This window comes from Hippocampus guttulatus, chromosome 17, assembly GCF_054856545.1.
Source record: "Hippocampus guttulatus isolate MCC_2025c chromosome 17, RoL_Hgut_1.0, whole genome shotgun sequence".
Lineage (NCBI taxonomy): Eukaryota > Metazoa > Chordata > Actinopteri > Syngnathiformes > Syngnathidae > Hippocampus > Hippocampus guttulatus.
Window position 1 is genome coordinate 14,804,894 of NC_141277.1, and position 20,426 is coordinate 14,825,319.

Sequence of the window (20,426 nt, forward strand, 5' to 3'; positions counted from 1 at the left end):
CACCACCTTTTCCAGCTACTCCCCTCAGGCAGACGCTACAGATCCATGCGCACCAAATCCAGTAGACACTTAAACAGCTTCTTCCCTCTAGCCATTAACTCCTTAAACAGTCACTGACGTAGTCACTCTTCTTGTACTACAAATACTGCTACTGGTTACTCTAAAATGGTTCAATGATTTGTTGTTTACGATGATACTAATGCAGCGTGTTATACCGGAGACAAATTCCTTGTGTGTTCTACATACTTGGCCAATAAAGATGATTCTGATTCTGATTCTGAGGATGAGAAAATTCCCTATACGATTCTTGTGGTATATGGAAAAAACCTTTACGAAATCGATTACAGAAAAATGTGTACGCATGAGTATTTTTGTATATTTGAGTAGACGGCAAAAACAGTACGTGCAGCGCGGCCATGTCAGGCATAGATACCAGTCAATGAAATGAGATCCTCTGACAGGTCCACTCTGGCTGCCACACCCTTCAGGACCTACAATAATTGAGGAGGAGGGAACATTAAATAAATTGCCTTGAGTTTCATTCAACCAGGCCATGCGCTAAATTTCATTCCCTATTTTGTCAAAAGCATTGTGCAGTGGGAAGGATCGATCAGCGGATGGTAAGGTCATATGGAGGAAGTCTAAGGAGACCAAAGCCGGTACTGTTGGAAGACAGAGTTCAGTGGTGGGTCATCAGCTGACTTTAGCAATAGTTAGCCTTGTATCAGCAGGCATTGGGAGCAAATGCGGTCCAGCATGTTCAGGTTCATGACAGTCTTTCAGTGAGTGGTGATCCCTATTGTTGGGGATTCGGGTACCCATGGAGCAGATGGGTATTGTCCATGTGGGGGTGCCGTAGCTTGTCATTGTTGTTGGTTTTGTGGAGGAGGAGTCAGAGCTTGTTGATCAGAGCCTGATTGATGAACAGGTGGGTGATGGCGGTGCGGGCATTTCCGTGTCCAATGATTCACATCACCACAAATGAAACAGCCAGCTTGGCTCCCGTGACTTCCTCGTCCACGCTCACCTTCCCGTCTCAGACCTCCCCCCAGCCATGCGTCTCGGCCCTGCCTTGTGGGCAGGTCGTAATGTTGAGGTGGGGCTTGGAGCTGCGGTGGGGGTGTGATCAACCGTGGTGGAGCCTGTTGAGAGACACTGATTGACATTTGATTAGATCTCCCAAGTCTCATTTTTTTTTTTTTTTGCATGCATTACTGGAGGCTCTCTTAGCCTCTTGTATTCGTGAATTCAAAAAGTCGTTCTGTAGCTTGGATGTTTTCTCAGTCTCTTCCTTGGATCTCATTCGAGATTGCTGCATATAATATAGGAAATGAGTTCGCCAGTTCACGTCATCTTAAGTGGGGAGAGTGGGAAAGTTAGTCATCATTTTCTGCACATCAGACGGACAACCCCCCCAGCACTGCTTGCCTGAACAAAGCTTGATTCAATGGATGACTATTGGGGTCCTGCCCAGTTGCAGTCACCCAAGCATCCATACAATTAACCAAATAGGTCATTGGGTATACCTCAGATAGCAATTCAAACGCCAATTGTTGTCGAGGACCCAATGTTGTTGAATAAAGGAAACTCAGCGCGTCTGATTTTCTATCATTCAACCTATTCAATTTGCAATAGGCGAGTCCCTCTAAAAGGTCCATAATCTCTTTGGGTAAATACTTACTCTTAAGCCAGTCTATTGCCCACAACTGTATGTCATAGTCAATTTTAGGCAAATCCAGCAACATTTGCCTCGTCAATTCAGTCTCCTTAGTTATAAAAGTGGTTGCATCCCAAACACTCATGCTCTCATTATCCTGTTTAATTTGCATACATTTTTCTAATTTCACCAATTGTTTATGAACCACCCTGGGCAGATCAGGAGGAAGCTTGGCACACAATGAATTCGGGTGGGGGCCAGTAAAATGGCTAGAATGTGTTACCCCCTTCCTGTAGGTTTGTGCTTACACGAAGAGCCCCTGGGGAGCCTACACAATGATTAAAGTGCCCTCTGTTAAAAGACGTTTATAATTTTTCTTAATTCACTCAATATCTTTAAACCTCACAACAGTGTCTGCGATTGTGATGAATATAGACACATTTTCATGTGTCTGGTGAGCTCAGGTCTCTCTGCCTGCAAATTGACCATCCGCTCCAAATTCTGCTGCCTTGTCCATGTACAAATGACCACTCGGCGCTTTAGTGGGGTCACAGATTTAGCGCTCCTCACCCCATGCGGTGAAGGAGGCATCATCACTGCCTTGTTTATCATAACTTTGTCGGAGTTACTTTGTTTATTCATTTTTTCTTTTTCCAATGTCGAGTGGTCAAACCGCCCATGAAATGCAATACATATAAAAACCTCTACTTGTCAACTTGACCCTCTCTTTTCCCCTCACATATCAACCACATCACTCGTTCTGCATATTATCATATTAAACATCCACCGGCTCCGCTCTTCTCTCACTCCTCACATTCAAAGCCATCCATAACCTAGCCCCTCCATACCTATCTGACCTCATCCATATTCCTACACCTGTCCACTCTCTTCGTTCCTACTCCTCTCTCCTTCTCTCTGTCCCCCTAGCTCGCCTCGTCACCATGGGAAACAGAGCCTTCAGTCGCTCTGCTCCCCAGCTCTGGAACACACTCCCCGCTGACCTTCGTAATACAGACTTAACACATTTCAATCCAGCCTCAAAACACATCTGTTTAGACAGGCCTATTCACTCGGACCATAAAGCCATTATTTTTATTTTGTTGTATTTTTTCTTATTTTATTTGATGTTGTTTTTAACATTGTATTCGTGATTTTAACTGCTTGTTGTAAGGTGTCCTTGAGTTCCTAGAAAGGCGCCCACAAATAAAATGTATTATTATTATTAGTATAGCTCAAATTGAATTTCACTTAGCTTTTTCTTTTTATATTTCAAACTATTATCTTATTCTTACAATTTATTCTTAAACCCTTGTTTTCTCGCTTTACTTACCTCTCTGCGCAGTGCATTCACCCTTTTCTCCCTCTGCGCAATTTCCAATGATCCATTCACCTTCCTTTCTTTCCTACTTACCACCAGACGGTATTTCAACCGTTTTCTTGCCTTCAGGCCTTCCGTCCATCTTACAGTTCACCATGTTTTTATCATACTCACCGTCCAATATACTCCCTTATGGACCGTGTGACGTCACGTAATTCTCCAATTGTAACAATGGAACTGTCCATATCTTGCCCTAAAAATACAGCTGTTTACTCAGACCCCGATCTCCAGTCGTCAGTCCTACACTTTAACAGCATCCAGAATAATAAAAATTACCTGGACCTGCCTCAGCCATTAACCACAAATTCTTTAATTGCCTACTAACTCAGTCTGGTCTTTGCTCGTCAGCTACTAGCCAAACCTACGACTCAACGGTTCTACCTACCGTATTTTCACGACCATTCGACGCACCGTATGGTTGGGCGCAGTCTCATTAATGGGTGCTATTTCTGTATTTTACACATAGACAAAACGCACTGTATTATTGGGCGCAATTTTAAAGTGGTAAAACATACGCCAGCTTAAACATACGGCATGCATGCGCGCACGCTAAAAACACGTTAGCTTGTAGCATACGGTAGCATGCCAAGACATACAGATACAAGCTAAAAACACGTTTTTAAAAAGGCAACGGAAAACTGAGTTCCGTTGTATTTTATTTAGCCATCATACAATGTACTCACGTTTTTCGATCAATCATCACCCAGAAATCCATCAAAGTCCTCATCCTCTATATCAGAATTGAACAATTGTGCAAGTACCGGTAATCCATCAAAAACGCCGTGTTCCCTCTCGTTGTCAGTCACTCTCATTGCCATGTGGCTCCACAGAAATGATGCCGGCTTTGCCAAAAACTCGAACAACAGTGCAAGCAGACACGTTCGTCCAAGCAGCCACAATCCATTCGCACATTGTGGCGTAACTCGCCCGGCGCTGCCTCTCACTCTTTGTAAAGTTGTGTTTGCCATCGATCAATCATTGTTCCCATGCCGTTCGCAACTTTACTTTGAACGCCCGGTTGATGCCGATGTCCAGCGGTTGGCGTTCTTTAGTTAAGCCTCCGGGAATGACGGAAAGCTCAGAGTTCATTTGCTTGACTTGGTTTTTCACCGCTGCTGTGAGATTGGCACGCATGCCAAAAGCATAACCGATGGCTTGAAGTTTGAACTGAGCTTCGTAGGCGTGTCTCTTTGTAGAATTTATTTTCGGGGGTTCTTAGAAACCAAAACCGAAGTTGTTTTGCAACAATGCACATAGCCACACTCTATACAGGTGTTGGTACCTGCTTGTAGCGTCCCTTTAGCGTCCACTACACGCCCACCCTTCACTGATTGGCCGACTTCTTCCCCGCATGCCTGTCACTCACGTCTGCCTTTTCTCTCTCTTTCTCTCCATATATGTATATATATACACGCCCACCCTTCACTGATTGGCCGACTTCTTTGCCGCATGCCTGTCCACAGTCACTTCCGCCTTTTCTCTATATAAACAGCGTGTCGGCTGTCAGTCAGGTTTTGGAACTCAGCGCATAGACAAGACGCTCCGCATCTTAAGGCGTCCTGTCCATTTTGGAGACAATTTTAGACTTTTAATGGCGCCTTATAGTCGTGAAAATACGGTAATTTAAACCGCCTACTTGGTGACTCAATAACTGTGCCAATTCAGTTATCTACTACTCAGTGGCAAATTTTGGACGGTATATTGTTTTGAATATACCTCACACCAACTCTTTAATTCCTTTTTTCCTGTACAGTACTTCCTTTTTCCATAGTCATATAAATCCCTTAAAACTCATTATCAATTTGGTATTTGCCACCTACAAAAATCCAATCACTATACTTGGTTCAACACATTCAGGTTCAGAGCAGTTTGATTTGATCGGTCCTTATTGGACATAAGCCGAATCTTGACACTTTGCCCGTAATAACAGGAACAGGTGTGTCTTACCTGTTTATAGTGGAGTGCTCCTTGGTTACTGCCTGAGTCTGAAGGTCCTGAAACCGGTGTCGGTCTTTTTCCAGAGAGATCCTGTTCGTGACGCCATTTGTTGAGGAATGCGAGCTGTCAATTTGCTCTTGGCCCTCCTTGGACACAGGTTCTTTTATCTCTCTATAAGGTGGAAGAAGACCCAACACCACGTCGTCTTTTCTTCAGTTTATCACAACGCAACACGAATCGATTCGGGCTCCTGTGAGTCTCAGATTTCATCAGGAAGCCCCGAGCAACTACAGTCACACGTATATATAGGCATAGTATGTTAATTATGTTAATTAGGGGCGGGCAGTCCTTCCCCTTATGTAAAAATCAGAAACAAAGAAAGTCAAGCAAAGTTCGATCTTGTCATTTTGACAAAGTACAGACCACATCTGCTGTGCACAAATCTCGAGATAAGAGTTCCTCCTCGAGGGAACTTGACAGCCTTAAGGGACTTTCCCGAGGTGGGGGACGCAAAAGAAGACACTTGGGGGCTGTTAATCACTCAAGGGGAAATAGGACCCCAACTTCACCCTACATTCTTTGTTTTAAGTAGCGGATGTTCAGGACAGAGACCGGTACCAATAATTCTCATAGCAAGGTGAAATTCCTCAAGAGTGTTCTACTACTACTTCTAGCGGAATAATTCCTTAACACGAGGTATGCCTTGTAACGTGGCCATACCAGGTCATTTTGCGACGCTTTACCATTGAGAGTACAGGCTCCTGTTCTCTAGCGAGGGTGGTGACGAGCTGTCTGACAAAGTCATTTGTCCAGTGTTCTCTGTAAGATATATGGAGCATCCTTCTGTAGCACTTGTTCTCAAAGGACTGAATCCTGCGTTCCGTGTCTGCTGTGACTGTCCAACTCTCACAGCCAGACAATAAGGTGGAGAGTACCAGTGAATTGTACTGCCTGACCTTCACCGTGAAGCTGATGGTATTGCTCCTCCAAATTCTGGCCAGTCTTGTCATGGCTGATGTTGCTATGCCTATTCTTGCTTTAATCTCCTTTGTGGAGCTGCCATCCTCACTCACAAAGGACCCAAGGTATTTGAAGTCCTTAACCACTTCCAGGGTTTGCCCGTTCATTGCAATGTTTGTTGGTGTTGTTTTATTGTGGCTATTGACCAGTATCTTGCTTTTCTCTGCACTTATCTCCATGCCGTAAGCCCTCGTTACCTCTTCCAGTCTGGTGGTAAGCTCCTGGAGTTCAGCTTCGCTTTTTCCCATTAGGTCAATGTCATCAGTGAATCGGAGGTTGCAGATGGGTCTTCCTCCGATGGATATGGAGGTGTAGAACTCTTCAAGGGCCTCATCCATGATGTTTTCCAGGAAGACATTGAATAGGACAGGGGACAGAAGACATCGTTGGCGGACACTGATCGATGTTATGAAAAGTTCTCCCATGGTGTTGTTAATGAGAACTGCACTACTTGAGTTTGTGTACAGTGATTGGATGACCTGGATGAGATTATTGTTAAAGTTGTAGTTTCAGAGCACCTGCCACAGCCCCTCATGCCACACATGGTCAAAGGCTTTTTTAAAGTCGATGAAGTTGTGGTAAAGGTCATGTTGATGCTGGAGGTGTTTCTCGATGAGTAATCTGATGTGAAAGATCTGCTCCGTGGTAGTCCTTTTTGGTCGGAATCCTGCTTGTTCTTCTGAAATGATTTCCTCTGCCTTGCTCTTTAGTCTATTCAGGATGATCCGTAGCAGCACCGTGCTTGCGTGGCAGATCAGGCTGATGGTCCTGAAGTTCTGACACTGCCTTGAGTTCCCTTTCTTAGGGATGGGAATAATGAGAGATTGTGTCCATTTTTGGGGCCATTGCTTGGTTCCCCAGATATTTTGACAGATGTGTGTGAGTACTTTTATTGTCTCATGCCCTCCATGTGTCCAAAGCTCTGCAGGAATGTTGTCGATGCCAAGTGATTTGCCAATTTTCAGGCTCCTTACTGCCTCCTCCACTTCAGCCTGGAGTATTGGCGCGTCGGCATCTTCGCTGGTGGTCTTTGTGGCGTCGGTAATTATGTTAAGGTTGGGTTTTATTGTGAAATTGTAGAGTTCCAGGCAGTACTCTGTCCATCTTCTGGTTACTGCTGTCTTTTCGGTTAGCAGAGCACCGTCACCATCTTCTATTATTGTTGCTGTATGTTGCCATGTCTTTGTCAGTGTCTTCAATGTGGCGTATGTTGCTTTACTGTTGCCCTGTCGTATCCCTGCGTCTATGTTTTCACACTGCTCTGTGGTCCACTTCTCCTTCGCTTCCCTCATCCTCTTCCTAATATTTTTGTTCACCAGAGTGTGCTGTTCTGCTGCCTCTGGGTCATCTTAGTCCTTTTTAATGTCCTTCTATGGTCACACAAATCAAGGATGTCATCTGTGACCCACGGATTCTTTTTCTTTCTAAACTTCCCTCGTACTTCTGTCGCTGTTTCTACGAGTGTGCTCTCCATAGTGTCTGTCAATGAGTCTATGTCTTGGAGTAGGTTAAGTGTTGCAGATTTTCCTCCTATGCTTGCCTCAAATATTCCTGCAACTTGTGGGTCTTTCAGTTTGTCTAAGTTGAACCTGATGCGTGGTGTACTGTGTTGCTTTTGTGTTTTAAGTTTGAATTTGAGCGTCAACAGTCCCATATCGTGGTCACTTCCCACTAGTGGTAAGATCGGGCCGCCCGAGCCCGACCCGACCCGATGTCAATCATTGCTTCGAGTTCGGGTCGGGTCGGGCTTCTCTCTCGTTGACTTTTTTTAAAAATAAATTTTAAAAAAGTGTACGAAAACGATGTGCAGATACTAAACTAAGGAATACTTGTTTTAAAACAAACAATTTGGATAAAACAGAGAAGGCGTTGTAATGTAATTGCTATTTAACTACTCAACAGGAGCGCAGCCGCAGACGGCCAAACGCTGAGCATGCACTGCGCACGTCACACCAAATTACAGATAACGAAATTTAAACTTGTATGTTAAACCTTCGACCGCTGGTGAGCTCGGCACTGGACCCGCTGCAGTTTGCCTATCAGCCTGGCATCGGCGTGGAAGACGCCATTATCTACCTCCTCCACTCAGTGCTGTCACACTTGGAGAAGGCTGGGAGCACTGTGAGAATCATGTTCTTTGATTTCTCCAGTGCCTTCAACACCATCCAGCCCAACTTACTGGGAGGCAAACTGCAGAACGCCGGAGTGGACCACCATCTAACAGCATGGATCAGAGACTACCTCATAAACCGGCCGCAGTACGTGCGGTTGCAGAACCGTGAGTCGGACAGGCTTCTCTGCAGCACTGGAGCGCCGCAGGGGACTGTTCTGGCTCCATTCCTCGGACTTCAGACACGCCACTCCAAACTGCCACCTTCAGAAGTTCTCCGATGACTCTGCGATTGTTGGCCTCATTACAGAGGGGGACGATCGGGAGTACAAAGGACTGACGAAGGACTTTGTGGAGTGGTGCCAGCAGAATCTCTTCCAGATCAACCCTAGGCAAACTAAGGAGTTGGTTGTGGATTTCTGCAGGAAACAGTCCTCACCAGCACCGGTGAACATCCAGGGTATGGACATAGAGAGGGTGACCTCCTACAAGTACCTAGGTGTTCTTCTGAACAACAAACTGGACTGGTCTACAAACACGGACACCCTGATTAGGAAAGCACAGAGCCGACTCTTCCTACTCAGGAAACTGAGGTCTTTTGGGGTTCAGGGGTCACTCCTTAAGACTTTCTATAACTCGGTGGTGGCCTCGGCCATCCATTATGGCATTGTCTGCTGGTCAGGCAGCATCTTGGCCCGGGACAGAAAGAGACTGGAGCGACTGGTCAGGAAGGCCAGTTCTGTCCTGGGCTGCTCCCTCGACACTCTGGAGGAGGTGGGCAACAGAAGGATACTAACTAAGCTAAAAGCTATGATGGACAGTCCCTCCCACCCACTCCAGCCCGCCCTGACAGCACTAGGTAGCTCCTTCAGCCAGAGACTGTTACACCCGCGTTGCAAGAAGGAGAGATACCGACGCTCGTTCCTACCGACTGCTGTTAGGCTGCTGAATAAAAATAATAACAATAATACTAATAATAATTAAATGATGTGAAAAACAATTGTAAATAGCACTGCGATTTATCAATTTTGTATTTATATTGCAATTAATTGAACGGTGTCACCCCGGGATGGCAAGCCACCTTGGACATGTGCCCCCACTGCAACACCTCCGAACGCAGCAGTGGGGGCACAAACAGCTTCCCCGCGGGACATTCAGCCGGGACTTGGACCCCATCTTGAGCCTCCTGTATCCTCCGCTCGATCTCCCAACTCAACGCCCCCAGGATGCAATGGTCCGGAAGAATGGCCTCTGGCGTCCGGTCCTTTTCCGCAGGATCGTGGAGACGGGAAAGGGCATCAGGCTTGGTGTTCTTGGATCCAGGACAATATGTGAGGGTGAAATTAAACCGGGTTAACAGGAGGGCCCACCGGGCCTGAAGTGAATTTAGTCTTTTTGCGGAGCGAATATACTCCAGGTTTTTATGGTCCGTGTAAACAGTAAATGGCTCCTTAGCCCCCTCGAGCCAGTGTCGCCATTCTTGTAGGGCTGTAACTACAGCCAGCAGTTCTCGATTACCTACGTCGTAGTTCGACTCGGCGGCACTGAGTCGACGAGAGAAAAAGGCGCAGGGGTGCAACTTCTGGTCGACCGGAGAACGCTGGGACAAGACCGCCCCCACTCCCGAATCCGAGGCGTCCACTTCTACAACAAAAGGGTAGTCAGGATTAGGATGTTGCAGCACGGGGGGGTTAGTGAATGCTCTTTTCAAATTTGCGAATGCCGAGTCCGCATCCGACTCCCATTTGAACGGGATCTTAATGGACGTCAACCGGGTTAACGGGAGTGCCTCTTGGCTATAGTTGCGAATGAATCGTCTGTAAAAATTTGCAAACCCCAAAAAACGCTGCAGCTCCTTACGGCTAGCCGGTGTTGGCCAATCCACCACCGCCTTCGTTTGGGGTCGGCTCTCAGCTTACCCTGCTCAATGATAAACCCCAGGAAAGAGATGGTTGGTACATGAAACTCACATTTTTCTGCCTTGACGAACAGCCTATATAAATGAGTCTGATGTGCTGTTTATGCTCCTGTAATGACCGGGAGAAAATCAAAATATCATCAAGATAAACAAAACAAAATACATTCAGCATGTCCCTCAACACGTCGTTGACCAGATTTTGGAACACCGCGGGAGCATTAGTCAGCCCGAAAGGCATTACTAAATACTCAAAGTGGCCTAATGGAGTTTTAAAAGCTGTCTTCCATTCATCTTCCCGAACGCGAACCAAATGGTACACACTACGTAAGTCTAATTTTGAAAAAATGGTGGCCGATTGTAAAGGAGCGAAGGCAGAGTCTAACAAAGGCAGCGGGTACTTATTTTTTATGGTGATGTAATTGAGCCCACGATCGTCCACATACGGCCGCAACGACTTGTCCTTCTTCTCCACAAAGAAGAATCCCGCACCTAACGGTGATCGCGATGGTCTGATAAGACCTGCAGCGAGCGAGCTATTTATATACTCCCTTAATGCCTCTTGTTCTGGTTGAGACACCTGATATAGCCGAGAGCTATGGCGCAGTCGTACGGACGGTGCGGGGGCAAAGAGCGGGCGCGATCCTTGCTGAAAACCTGTTGTAAATCGTGATAGCAATTTGGCACTCCGTCAAGGCAGATGACTTCAGGGGAATCGTTACCGGCACGTTCGCGTCCTCCTACGGCTGATCGTAAACAATGCTCATAACAAAATGGGCTCCAAATCTCTATTGCCGGGCGCTCCCAGGAAATAATGGGGTTGTGTGTCTTGAGCCAGGGTAAGCCGAGAATAACCGGAACGGCTCGGGAATGCATTAAATAAAACCGTCTGTGTTCGACGTGATTCCCGGATAATTTGAGCTTCAGTGGTTGTGTTATTTGTGTCACAACTGCCAGAAGGCGCCCATTGAGATCATGAACACGCTTCTTTTCGGCTAGCTCCTCGATAAAACAGCCTATCTCTGAGGCAAGGTCGGTATCGATAAAACAGTCATCAGTCTATTAGGGCCCTGATCCGCTGCGCCCGAGACCCCCCATAGATCTCTCCCTCAAGTTCCAGTCTCTTGGGGTGCCCCGGCCGAGAGTCGACTCTCCGAGGCTCACGAGATTCCGCGCGGGGTCGTGATTCACAGTACTCGATGGGCGTAGGTGGTTGAGGTTCCGAAGGACAGGAAGCGGACAGGAAGGTGTTAGACCAAGCCCGATCGTTGAACCGGCGCCGTCTCTCCTCCGGTCTGGAACTTCCGCCACCCAGCTACATCGGCTCCTCCCCGGTGACAGCACTCCGGGCTCGGGGGTGGTCTCCGGACCCAGCTGTCCGAGGCGTCTCGCGGGATGCCCCTCGGTACGCAGTATGCCGGAACGGGAACCAACCACCCCCGCGCTCCCGGCTCCTCTCTCTCAGGCGGTTGTCCAAAAGCAGGGAGAGATCTATTAACTCCTCCAGATTGGTACTGTTATCGCGGGTTGCCAGTTCATCCTTGAGTAGGGTGTTCAATCCGCGATGAAACAACCCACACAGTGCCCGGTCGTCGTAGCCACTCTGGGCGGCCAAGATCCGAAACTCGATCGAATAGTCCGCCACGGATTGCCTCCCTTGGTGGAGCTCAAGTAGCCGGCCTTCAGCCTCTCTTCCCCGTACGGGATGGTGGAACACCCGATGAAACGCGGCCACGAAGCCGGGGAAGGAAGACCGGAGGCTTGGTTGTGCTTCGCTCACCGCCATTGCCCATGACGCCGCCTGACCTGTTAATAGGCTCATTACATATGCAACCTTCGCGTCATCAGTAGCATAAACAGAAGGTTGCTGGTCGAAAACGAGCGAGCACTGATGGAGGAAGTGCCCGCACTGACCATGCTCACCCCCGTAACGTGGAGGGTGTGGAAGCATCGGTTCCCTACTAATCGGTGGTGGTATGTTGAACCACCGGGGGAGGTGCTTTCCGTCCCTCTAAACGTACGATACGGGGTTCGAAATCATCGAACCTGTGAGCCAGCATGGAAACCGCGCCGTGGAGTTCCGTAATGGCTTGGCCCTGCTGACTCATCTGTTGCTCTTGACGGGACAGAGCGGACAAAATCCTTTCCATGTCTGCGGGATCCATGGTGGCCGGAGTATTCTGTCACGTTACGCTCGAAACGAAAAAGGAATCGCTTCGTGCGTAACATAAAAACGAGAATAAGTGGATCACCGAAACAGCAGGCACAGAAAGGAACTTTGTCACAAAATAATATTTATTATAAACAAAAACCCCGTCTAATCGGAAAACAGAAAACGCTGGTTAATAACGAAAACCAGGAATTAAATATAACGAGACAACAGAAAACGCTTGCAAAAAACGGCAAGGGATAAGATTAGGCAAATACTATCATTATACACAAGAGACGTCGAAGAATGTAACAATCATCAATAGTATTAAAGTAGCGTTTTCAAAAAGATATGGGCAACAGCTGTGGCACGGCATGGAATACTCCGGCAATGAGTCGACCGCCGGAGCGCCTAGATATAGCAGGTGCAATCACCGACAAATAGGCAGCAGGTGTGCAGGCGGCAGAAATGAACGCCTGTCCCCTGCTGCCAAATATGGAACATGACAAACGGTGTTTGTTTTTTCTCTTCTTTCTTCTTTCTACCCACAATCTTGCTGCTGAAGACTGTATCCCCAGTGTGGGACAAATAAAGGATATCTTAATCTTAATCTTAAATTAAATTTAAACAAAACTATTGAAATAATTTCATATATCCTGACCTATTTATTTGATTTGAATTATTCTATTTAAAGCCTAGAGGGCTGCAGGATTTCTCTGCGTATTTAAGCAAATGCACATAAAGATCTCTCTTTGTCTGGCCTCTTATTCTGTGTTTCAGCGTTATTTCGTTGTGCAAATGCATTTATCATGTTCATAAAAATGTATAGATTATTTTAACCTTAAAACCTTGCGTTTTTTCTGCCAAAAATACTCACAAATGAAATATGAAATTTCGGGTTTGCTTCGGGCTCGGGCCTGCAAATCAAGTTCATTGGTCGGGCTCGGGCCGGGTCGGGCTTTAATACCCTCGGGCCCGGTCGGATTTTTTAGGACAGATCTTACCTCTACTTCCCACGTACGCACCAGGAAACGTTCTGGTTTGGGCTTTGTTGATGCTTGACTTGAATCTTTGTGGGGTCAGTATATAGTCGACCTGATTGTGTGTCGCACCATTTGGTGAATGCCATGTCGTTCTGCGGGAGGTTTTATGTGGAAACAGTGTGTGGGCTGCGGTGAGCTTATGGCTCCTTGCGAATTCCGGAAGTCTTCGGCCTCTGTCATTCATTTCTCCTAGCCCAAAACGCCCTGCTGTCCCTTCCCAGTGCTCATATGCGTCTGTGCCTATTTTGGCATTCCAGTCTGCCTGGACTATGAGAAAGTCCTTCTTGGGTGTTGCCTTGATGGTGTTTTCTAACTCCTCATAAAAAGTTTCTACTGCATCATCATCATAGTCCATCGTTGGGGCATACACTTGTATGATGGTAATATTCATGGGCCACGCAGCGATCCGGATGCTGATCAGCCTGCTGGGATATAGGCGTGCAGCTGATGACTGAGTTAATTTTGCTCTTGTTGACAATAAAGCCAACTCCATGTTGGTGTCTAGATTCCTCTCCACTATACCATATCTTGTGGCCTTCTTCTGTGGTGGTCTCACCACAGCTGGTCCACCTGACCTCAGCCATTCCCAAGACGTCCCAACTGTATCTGTCTAGTTCAGGGGTGCCCAAACTTTTTGGATCGAAGATCTACTTTTCGATCAACTAACCTCCTCACTGCGTGCGTGCGTGCGCGTACGCACGCACGCACGCACGCACACGCACGACATGATGAGAAACAGCCTGAAACTGAGGCATGCGACGCACTTTTGCAGCCTGTTAACTATCGTAGCTCACACGTATCATTTTAAAGTGCTTCCCTTGGCCCTCTTAGATTCCTATTATTTGCCCGTGCCCTCGGTGAATTGTACACGAAGCAAACTCTGAATGAGAATAATGACGATAAAAGATAGAGCGCAACAGTTCTGATCACAAGCTGCAATTGCAGACTGCTGAGAGCTAACAACTTCCGGTGACGTAATCACGCGCCACCGTAAATTCAAGATTAAGATATCCTTTATTTGTCTCGCAATGGGGAAATTACAACAAAAAAAAGTTTTTTTCTGCTTGGCTCTCGACGAAGGCGGACGCTTTTTGCACAGCTCCCCTGCCCTCCCACCTTTTTTTCCCTGCTCGCCACTTAGTCTTTTGTGCAGTCTTTGTCTAACTTTTTTTCCCTAGCCTCCTACCGTGTTTTCATCCGAAGAACTAACCATGGAATTAGTTGGCTGGTCTCTCGATGTAATTGATAAAAAATTTTCGACGAAAAGAGCGGGCAGTGGGGAGCCTGGTTGCCCTCCGGGGACACTTGCTGCCGGATAGGCCCTGGATCCATGGAGAAAGTGGAGACCGGTGTGCCTGACAGTACTGTCCGTGGAGGATGTGGAAGACATCTACATTATTGGCCTTTTGATAACAGGTATGCTGCTGTTTGGTGTTGGCAGCTTGCTGTTCTATCGCAAAATTCAACCGACGGGAGCGGCTCTATTGGAAGTGAAGAAGCTGCCGGTCACTCTGGATGGCTTGGCGCGTATGTCCAACATTCAGACTCAAGCGGTGACTGAACTCAACCGCAATATTGTTGCGGTTTTGGAGCGACTCCGCGCGATCGATAATACCATGGAGACGTTGTAATCCACGCTGCGGAAAGAATTTTTGGATCTGAATGATTGGCGCCAGTGAGGAGATACAGACCAAGGACTCAAGGCTGTCTGGAATTGTTGGCGGCCGTCTCTCCAAAACAAACAACGCTATCTGGCCTTTCCCCTGGATGGAAATACGCATGGAGTCTCGGGCCCCCACCACCACCCCCCTCCTTCTCGGCCATGGACTGATAAGCCGGGACTGTCTTCATGATGAGCAGACCTCGACGAAGCAGCTATGACCTGTACACGCATACACATACACAACTGGACAACCACACGCGCATACACATCCTTGTTATCACCTCCTTCATCACTCCGATTCTTTTTCCCCCGTGACGTGGTTCGATAATGCGGAGCGCAACGGTGACCGTGCAGCTGGTCATTTATCCTGGACTTAAATTATCCTCGGAAGAGGATAGTTCGAGCGTGGTTTTTTTTCCCTCTCCCTACCCAGCGTTTTTCCTTTCTGAATTCTGATTGTAATTTCCCCATTGCGGGACAAATAAAGGATATCTTAATTAATTTACCTGCTTTATTTTATTTTTTTAATATTTTTTGGGTGAAAATGAGACTGATAAGATGATTAGGGTGCAGTGTACATTAACACAAAAAAAATATTACTAACATGTACAAAGACACACAAATGGGTGTTGTTGTTGTTTTCTTTTGTCCTCGACACTCCTCGGATCTACTTGGGACCTTTCTTAGATCTACCGGTAGATCAGGATCGACCTAATGGGCACCCCTGGTCTTGTTCATGGGTCAGCTCTTTCACTTTCCCACAGGCATACAGTGTGCGGACATTCCATGTACCAATGATGGTATCACTCCTTGGGAGGCTGTGATGGCTTGATGCTGTTCTTGTCCCAGTAGTAAACTTGTCGTCCCACCCTAGGGCAAATCAGTGGGTAGCACGGTTGTTATTTTTCCGGGCCTCGACCGATCCGGCATGTGTGATCCTGACTCTTTATTCATCATGACATTTCAGTAGGCAATTAAACTTGGTGGTGCCTATCTCCTCTCCAAGCTCTTCACCAGGGGGCCAGGGACCCCCCGGTTACCCTTGTCTAGTTTAGCCTGCCGGTCGAAGCAGTTTGCCGTGGTGTGGCCGCAGAAACTCTGCTACTTGGAGCCATAGACAAGAGCTGGGTGTTGGTGAGGACCAGTTCGGGATCAACCAGCTATAAAGCATCAGCAATGCAGCTGCGACCGTATCTCCCTCAAGGGTACTACCTCTCCCATACACCCCATACACCATTGTCTTTTGCTTGTTCCTATACTATTTACAAGTTTATTTTTGTATCTCTTCACATTAAGTTCAGCAGCTTTTGTTGTTTAGAAAATGTTTGTATGGCAAGTTTTCCTTCTTACATGCATTCTCAATGCCCTGTGTCCTCCATGGCTTTTTCATGCCTTGATACTTCCTTGTCATTCTTCTCAAGAGACAATGTTTGTCGTATAGTGAAGTGAAAAGTGATGGGAAAAAAATGCTTATTCGGTGAGATTTGGATCTTCATTTGAGTACGTAAATATCCTCCCAGTTCAGATTTTTCTCAACGCATCTTTAAGGCAGCAAGTGCACGTTGTGTTCCAGGTCTCAATGTATTCATTCATGTAAAATGGTGGTTGTTGATACCAAGCCTTGGTAAGGTCATGCGAAATCAACGTGTGAGGTCACTGCCACATTCCACTGATGTCTGACCGCTTTTGTTGCCTTTTTCTGACAAGAATCAGCGGTAAGACGGTTCACTAGCCGGAATGAGACATCCACACCACGGAGGGTGCAGCAGTCACGCTGGACTGCAGCTGTGGCTCATGGATGAGCAACGACCAGGCACGGTGCTCGGCATATGCTGATCACAATGTGCGTCGGGCACCAACAGTCTGGGGGGAGCACCAAAAAAAGATCAAGCTAATAAAAAACTATAATTGGAATAATAATAATAATAATAACAGTATATCATTTCCAAAAAAGGCTTGCAAAATATCAATAAATATACGTAATGTAAAATTAACGTAAATTTATTTGTGCGAAAAAATATTAATCTCACAAGCGAACCTTTCGTCGTTCTACCTTAAGTGCCCCACCACCCGTCTCTCTTTCTTTCCCTATTAATTTGTTCCATTATGATTAAATTGCAAATTTGGCAGAAGTTTATTTTTGGATAGCTGGACATGTCGTCATAAAGGCATCAATCAGGGGCTGAAACAATGAAAATAAGAAAAAACCCCAGCAAGATTTTATGTGGCCCGCGAAAGCAAATCATGTGTGTCTCCTTCCATGATCCTTGCTAAAATTTGTTCTGAAATATCAAATTGTCATGTAAAATAAATAATGTTGAGATTTTGGGATCATTTTGCTACCTTGTTAACACTCACTCAAACAATAATTGAACAAACTATTAATGTTGATATAACTGGTTTCAAAACTGGTAATCCATCAATTTGTGGACAAGTAATAATATATAAACATTGATTCATTTCCCCTGTCCTCCTGGCGAGCCGAAGGAAGGTGTAACCCCAAAGTGGCCCGCAACAGATATGAGATTGACACTCCTTTGTGTGATAAAGGATTCAGATTCAGATTCAGAAAACTTTATTTATTCCCATGGGGTAATTAGGACTTAACAGGCACGCTCTGCACAAGAAACATGGGAAAAAAATGACGAACATGGGATATAGCGCAAAGGGCCTGTCGGTACTTGCCGTATGTACAGCGCCCTGAGATCTTAGTTGAGAAAGTAAAACACTAGGGAAGGTGAGGGGAAAAAAAACATGCTCGAATTATCCTCGACTGAGGATAATTTGAGTCTACAAAAAAAGACCTAGCACGTAAAACGCATATGACAGTTACAAGCTAAATAGGCCAATGCATCACTAAAATGACTCAAGCCTAAGCACTCACTTGTGTTCTGAAAGCAGGAAGTGCTTCTTGTTGCGGTAGTTCTGGTTACTCTCCAGACTACTTTTGTTCCAAGTTTTTCAACGCAATGCCCTAACCTCAGCAAAGGTCTAGAGGCCAATTCGTCACTAAAATTAACATGGAATCACCAGAACGACCCCAACAGAAGCACTTACAGCTTTCTGAACACGAGTGAGTGCTTATGTTTGAGTAATCTTACTGATGAATTTTCCTATTGAGCTTGGCTCAGGTCCGGGCATTGCGCTTGAAAACTACCAACAAGCGTTGTCTGGAGAGTCACCAGAACTACCCCAAAATGAAGCACTTAATGCTTTCAGAACAGAACTGATGTTTGGGTAATCTTGCTGACAAATTAGCATATTTGGATTGGTTGAGGTGAGGACATTGAATTGAACAAACAACTCAAGAAATGAACTATCAAAAAGATAGATTGCACCTTTGTAAAGGCCCAGGGAAAATATATCACACAATCTTGTACATTCATCATGTTGGTCATGTCAGTCTGACTACCCCAACAAGTAGCATTTGCTATTGCCAAATATAAGCCAGTGCTCAAGTTGGGTCAATGAAACTGACTTGGAGGGAAAATCTTTCTGTAGTGAGCTTCGCCAATTTGCTAACACATCATTTCCACATGACCAAACTTCAAATAGAGATTTTGGGCAATGAAACGCAATTCCACCATTGTGAATACGTTGTTAAGGGGGAATTTGGGCAAGAGGAATGTGTTGCAACCCGCCCTTGAAATGAATAGGCTATAATGGTTGTCAATTCATCTGATCCTGATCAGGGGGAACAGCTGTCTGGTGAAAACTTCACAGCCAATACCCCCCACCCCCCTAAAAGAAGCGCTTGTGAAAGAAAAAAAAAGGCTTTCCCATGAGAGGTCATCAAAATGTGATTTGATGAACATTTTTCAAACGTGTCAGGAAAATAAAATCAGTCAAATGCAGCATGGCGTCACCAGAACTACCCCAACGAGAAGCACTTACTGCTTCCAGAACACAAGTGAGTGCTTAGGTTTGAGTAATCTTAAGGGGTGTTCACACGGCAACATTTGCTCCTGTGCTATGCCGGCGCTGCGCCAGTGGAGCGGTCACACGTGCAAATTTGCTCCGGGGTAGCCCCAGAAAACAGCTTACACCGGAACAAATTTGATCCACCTCAGGGAGGTGGTTTAAAAATTTGCTCCGGAGCAAATGCTCGAGAAGAGTTGATTGTACGGCGAGAATGCGTTGCTTTCGTACTCTGTCGGACTTCCGTCATGTGTTTGTTTAATAACGACACATGACTTGGCTGGTAACAGTAGCAAGCACCTCTTGGGTTATACCATCTCAACTAGAATGGGGGGGGGGGGTGTAGGAGACTGGACTGTCTCGGAGTTGTTTGTGTAGTTTTTTTCCTTTGTTGTGTGTTCACAACCCCCCGCTCCCCATAGAATTTATTTTGTGATTTCCTCTCTTGATTTTCTGTTTGGCGCATTACATGTTTGTCCTTGAAGTCATCGTTGATTTACATTTTCGGGGGCGGTCACTCTCGAGCTGAAGGCTCGGAGACCGAGAAGAAGGACGTGCCTGTACAAGTCAAGTCAAGTCAAGTCGACAGTATTTATAGAGCACTTTCAAACAGCCATCACTGCATACAAAGTACATGGAGCAATTTAACATGCACAAAAAACAGTAAGACAAATTGGTAGTAAAGGCGGTAGAAAGCACCAAACAGTAAAACCAAGAACAAATCTAAGTCATGCTGAGTCGAATGCCAAAGAATACAAGTGAGTTTTGAGGAGGGTTTTGAAGAAGGGCAGCGAGGAGGCTTGCCGAATGTTCAGTGGGAGGTCATTCCAGAGAGAGGGACCAGCAACAGAAAAGGCTCGATCCCCTCTGAGCCTCAGTTTAGTTCTTGGTACTTCTAATAATGTCTGGTCCACAGACCTGAGGCGCCGGGCAGGTGTGTAGGGGCGGATGAGCTCAGAGAGGTAAGGTGGCGCGAGATTATTCAGAGATTTGAAAACAAATAAGAGGATCTTGAAAATAACTCTAAAATGAATGGGGAGCCAGTGAAGGGATGTCAGAGTAGGAGTTATGTGCTCCCTCTTACGAGTACCAGTCAAGAGGCGAGCGGCGGCATTCTGGACCAGCTGAAGGCGCTTAATGGAGGACTGGCTGACTCCAAAGTAAAGGGCATTGCAGTAATCGAGCCGGGATGTGACAAAGGCATGAATTACAGTCTCAAAGTGTTCATGTGAGAGGAGAGGTTTTATTTTGGCCAGCTGTCTAAGGTGAAAGAAACTGGATTTAACAACGGCACCAATTTGCCGATCGAGTTTGAAATCACTGTCCAGTTTAAGGCCCAAGTTTGAGACTGTTGACTTAAGATAAGGAGACAGGGGGCCCAAGTCTACAGGATGGAATGTACAAGGGCCACTGGGACCAAACAATATCACCTCCGTCTTCTTTTCATTGAATTTCAAGAAATTTTGTGCCATCCAGGTTTTGATTTCTTCGGAGTAAAATACTGTATATCGCAACAAAATACATCGGTGTAGCGCCGCAGCAAATGTGTGCCGTGTGAACACCCCTTTAGTGACGAATTGGCCGATTGAGCTTAGCTGAGGTTAGGGTATTGCGTTGAAAAACTAGGAACAAGCG

The 20,426-nt window shown here is 46.2% G+C and overlaps 1 pseudogene; it reads right to left on the reverse strand.

Annotated features, from left to right (window-relative positions):
* Nucleotides 1–863: 863 nt before the first annotated feature.
* On the reverse strand, nucleotides 864–1,802 carry LOC147192218 (uncharacterized; annotated as a pseudogene).
* Between the last annotated feature and the right edge of the window lie 18,624 nt (nucleotides 1,803–20,426).